Genomic DNA, 5,393 nt, shown 5'->3' with positions numbered 1-5,393 from the left:
CTAGATATGGGCCTACTTTTTCTTCTAATAGGCACAATGTTGTTGTTTTTACCAGGTATTTAACATAGAGGTACTTAACCTCTGAGTCACATCTCAGTCATGTTTCAAGTTTTTTTTGAGACAGGGTCTTCCCAACTTTCTGAGGGCCTCTATAAGTTGCTAAGGCTGAATTTGAACGTGTGATCTTTCTTCCTCAGCCTCCTGAGTTCAATATTGTTATCACTATTTTCGACTACTGCAATTTTACTTAAATTTGATCCCAAAATAATTTCTGATTTTTGTGATTTTTTTTCTCTACCCTCTGGCAACTTAAAAATGTCTGATTGGGGCTGGGGATGTGGCTCAATGGCAGAGAACTTGCTTCACATATGTATGGCACTTGGTTTAATCCTTTCACCATGTAAAAATAAATAAACAAAATAAAGATATTGTGTCCACGTTTTTAGTTAAATTTTTTTTTAAAAAAAGCATATGAATTTCCTTATATTTGCAAATATTCTGCTTTTGATTGTTATTAATTTCTAGCTTTACTTTGTTGTGGTTGGGGAAAATCTTTGCATGCTGCAACAAACAAGACCCACAGTCCAAGAATTGATTTATGAAGAATCTATATTGTTTAATCTAATAAGTGTTCCATGAACAATGAATATGGAATTATGTTCTGCTGTTTAGTGCAATAGGTCTACTTCATTTTTAGTATTGTACAAGTGTTCTGTTTTCTTAAATCATTTCTTTCTGGCTACTTAATTAAAGTCCCTATTATTGGGGAATTTTTCTTCCTTCAATCATGTTAATGTTTCATTATGTATCTTGGTGACCTAAAGTAGGCCATACATAAATACATAATTATTTTATCTTTTTGATAAATTCACTCTTGTATCAATAAAATACTTATTTTTTAAAAAATCAATAATAGGCTTTGTCTGATGCTAGTATTTCCATAATAATTTTTGTGGTTACTATTTGAATGTTATATTATTCCCTTTTTTCATTTTAAACCTATTAGTGTCTGAATTTAAAATTAATCTCTTAAAGAAAAATAGAGTTAGAACATTACCTCTTAAATCCAGTTTTATGAAGCATTTTTCTTCAATTGGTGTATATAATCCATTTATATTTAATATGATTACTAAATATAGAAGACATACTCCTGTTATTGTACATATATAAGGCCTACTTCCAAAAAAAGGAAGATTAAAGATGTAAAAAAACACCCTAATTTTTTACCTCAGGAAATTAAAAAATAAAATTAAATAAAGCCCAAATAAACACAAGGACAAAAATGCCAGACACCATAGCAGAAATAATTTCAATAAAGAATAAGAAAACAACAATAACAAAACAAATTGTTTTTTTTTAAAAAGAAAAATGGAAACAAAAAACCAGCAAAACTAAAAAATAAATAAATAATAAATTTGATTAACTATGAGACATTTAAATTGATGCTAAAGAAATAAAAAATTCATAAAGACTAGTATGAATAAATGAACCCAAATCAGATGATCTTGAAGAAGTGGATAAATTCCTAAAAATATACAACCTACTAAGCATGGATCATGAATAAGTAGTAAGCCCAAATATAGACCAAAAACTAGTAAGAAGATTAAATGCGTAATCAAAAATTTCTCAACAAAGAAAATTTCAAGTTCATATAACTTCTGTGTTAACTTTCTTTTACCATGACAAAATATCTGAGATGATCAACTAATAAGAAGAGAAGGTTTACTTTAACTTTTGTTTTAGTCCAAGATCACTTTGCTGTGTTGACTTGTGTCTATGGTTGCTCAGTACATCATGGTAGGAAGAAGGAAGCTGCTCACCTTTCACCTCGTGTCAACCAGGAGGCAAAGATAGAGCACTTAGATACGGTGCTAACATCCTTTCTAACGGTATGTTCCCAGCCACCCAACTTCCCAACTGAGTCCCACCTCCTAAAGGTTACCTCTTAGTAGAGCCACAGCCTGAGAACAAGCCTTTAATACATGGGATTTCAAGGGACATTTGAGATCTAAACTTTAACACCTTTACTAGTGAACTCTTCCAAACACTTAAAAATGAATCAGCACCAATCCTCAAAGTCTTCTAAATTATTGAGGAGGATGGAATCTTTCCAAACTTTCTGTATGAGACTAGCATTGCTCTAAAACTAAACCAGACAGAGACACTAAAGAAAAACTGTAAGCTAATAACACTGATGTATATGAATGCAAAAATCCTCCAGAAATACCAGCAAAAATAATTTAACAGCATGTTATAATTATCATACAACATAACCAACTGGGTATTTTTCAAGAATAAAAATTTGCTCCAACATATGACCATAATCATTTTTATGCAATGTGTGCTGCATGTATTAAAATTGTGTTGACTACAAAATTAGCAAACTTCATTTTTAGGTTAATATCAAGGCTTTTATTTTTCAGAACTTTAATCCCCCTAAAATTGTGGATGGGTCATATCTAGGATTTGGAACATTAAGTTGGAAAATGAATACAGTTAATGGTCTATTCTCATAGGATATCTATTTGGTTCAGAGAGGTCACTTTGGAGGCCAGTTCTTTCTTTCTTTCTCTATTTTCCTTTAGCATCCTTGACTGATCATTAGCTTACAAGTATAATAAGAAGGCTGGGAAAGAGTTATCTACCCACTGTCCTTCAGAAAATATTTTACAATAAATACAGAAACCAGAATAAAATAAAGAAGAAACAAGCCCACAGTGGACAGTGTAAGCTGTATACCTTGAGGAGAAACATTTCTTAAAGTCTCCCCCACTTATCATTTATCACTAATATGTGAGTTACTGTCAGAACAATAGCATATTCAAAAAGAATGAGGCTAAGCAGAATAGGCATTTTGCTTTTGCTAGAGGGGATGAGACACATGAGCTGCCTCTTATGCCTGGGGGGAGCTGGAGCATGGTTTCCAAGGAGGAACCTGGAGTCTCCAGCTGCATTTGAGTCATGCAACAGTTCTGCCCTTGCAACTGAGGGTGGAGTGACACAGTGGATTTTAGAACAGTGACTTACAGAGAGATAAAATGTGGTCTGAGGAACGATATGACTATGAAAGACTTCCAAGAGAACAAGTACCTCCTAGAGTCACCCCAGTTATGGCTACCACATTTAATATTGTGACAAAAGTCACCACTGCTAGACAGACCTGGTGAAGGAAGCTACAGTAGATATTGCCGTCATGTTGATTACCAAGACTATGATGAAGGCCACCATTTTTTCTCATGATAGAAGAAATGGTCCACCGCACAGAAGAGATGGATCTGGCTATAGATGGAAAAGAGATAATTATTATGCAAACTGACAGTCTGAGTACAGGGACATAAGAGATGCCTTCAGAAGAGAACGTTTCTACTCTTCTCATTATGCGAGAGTTCTGTCTCCTCATAAAAGGGATGCTTCTTTCTTCAGAGAAGCCCCTGTAAGTCAAAAGGACTCTCCACACAGCAGATCTGGCTCTAGTTTCAGTAGTAGAAGCCACTCTCCAGAACAAAGCAGAACATCTTCTCCCCATCAGTCTCAACATAGAGAGCCCTTGTGTGTTGGTGCCTTGTACAAACAGTAGCATGAGGGAAAGCCAGAAAGAGGTAAAGAAAGACCTGGGAAGTCTTTGAAAAATCAAGAGACCCTTCATCCTCAAGTTCATCAGCAGTTCCATCATGAAAGGTGTTACACAAACTCCGTTGTTGAACTGAAAGAAACTAACTGGGGCTGCTGAAAAGCTTGAGAATTCAGATAAAATTAATTTGCCTAAATTTTTTGAGTTTGAGGCAGGGTCCACACCACCATTATTCATTGACCAGCCATAAGCATCCAAGTCAAATACAACAGAGGGCAAAGAATTATTTGAAGACAGTCAAGTTACCAGTTGGTCTCAAACAGTAATATCAAAACCAAAGAGATTGAACAGGTTTACTGACAGGACTGTGAAATGTTTGGGATGGTGGTGAAAATGCTGATTGAAAAAGATCCTGCCATAGAAAACCTTATGCAGTTTACACTGAGACAGAATTTGCCTGAAATAGGTGAGCAGCGTGTTGAAGAACTCAAGCATTTCATTGCAGAGTATATGTCTATTCAAGATTTTAGGCATACATTACATTTTTAAAGCAGTGATCTTATTGCAGGTTGACAGATGTATGTACGAAAAGAAGCATGACTTTCACCCATTAATTCTCTACCTCTCTTTCTATAAGAAGGTGTTTATATGTCAATCTCTCATTCCTTGATAATAAACTGAAAGATCCATCTGGGATGACAATAAAGAAGAAAACTCCACTTATCAATGAAAATGCAAAATTATTTTCATTTGTAAAAAACCGAGAGATTGAGATATAAATTACCAAATGTTATGCAGATTATTTTCTAAGAATAATTTCAATGAAATATTGAAATCTTATTGATACTAGTAACCACAGCAACATAAACAATAATTTCCAGTTTATGTTATCTATTGAGTGTTTTACCCTGATGATTATGTTACGAGGGAAGAAAGAAGAAAATAAGACAATTGGGGGGAATATTATCTGTAATTTTTTGGTTACAAGTGAAAGGAATCCAATTGCACTAGTTTGGTAGCTAAGCACCATTTGTTGCTTTCTATGTTTAAATAATTAAATTATTTTATTATCAGATAATTTCATTATTTTTATGGAATTATTAAGTAATATAATAATTCCAATAGTTTTCAATAATTAAACCTTGAAAAAAGATAGACTTCAAGGTTCCCCCTGGGAATAAGCTGGTTCAGGCCTATGATTTTCCTGGAGCTCCTTTTCCAGGTTCTATCTTTGCTTCTGTATGCTGTCAGGTGTACCTTCTCATTCTATGCACCCACTCCTCAACAAACCTGGTCTTGCTACTAGAATGAATAGAGCTCTTTAACCCCAAGGTACCCATCATCAGAAAACAATTGACTATCCCACTTTCTGATAAAATATTTCTGAGGAGCATGCTGATATTGGCATATATTGAGCTATTTGTCATGCTCTGAATACATAGTTTGAAGATATCACATAGGAAAATGGTTTTCCTATGGAGATTGAGTCATCAGAATTGAGTACACATGTGTCCTAGACAGTACAATTCATTCTACTGTCTAGGACACATGTGTACTCAACTCTGATGACTCAATCATAACTTTTCTATATTCATATGTGAATAGACAACCAGTGAAACTCAACATCATGTACAACCACAAGAATGGAATCCTAATTAAAATGTGTTATATTCCATGTATATATAATATGTCAAAATACACTACTGTCATGTATATTTAAAAATGAACAATAAGAAAAACAAAGCAAAATAGGAGTATAACTCCCAGGAGAAATGAGGCCCCATAGTCAAATACAAATAATTTTTTTAAAGGAAACTTGGCA

The 5,393-nt window shown here is 34.0% G+C and overlaps 1 pseudogene across 1 annotated transcript; it reads left to right on the top strand.

Annotated features, from left to right (window-relative positions):
• The first annotated feature begins 3,038 nt into the window (after nt 1-3,038).
• LOC308630511 (periphilin-1-like) lies at nt 3,039-4,120 on the top strand (annotated as a pseudogene). The gene has a single exon. The product of its transcript is annotated as a periphilin-1-like (transcript).
• The last annotated feature ends 1,273 nt before the right edge of the window (nt 4,121-5,393 follow it).

Source organism: Spermophilus citellus, assembly GCF_964194105.1.
Source record: "Spermophilus citellus genome assembly, chromosome: 11".
Lineage (NCBI taxonomy): Eukaryota > Metazoa > Chordata > Mammalia > Rodentia > Sciuridae > Spermophilus > Spermophilus citellus.
The sequence above is the reverse complement of the archived record's forward strand: the minus strand, read 5'-3'. Positions and strand labels throughout refer to the sequence as shown.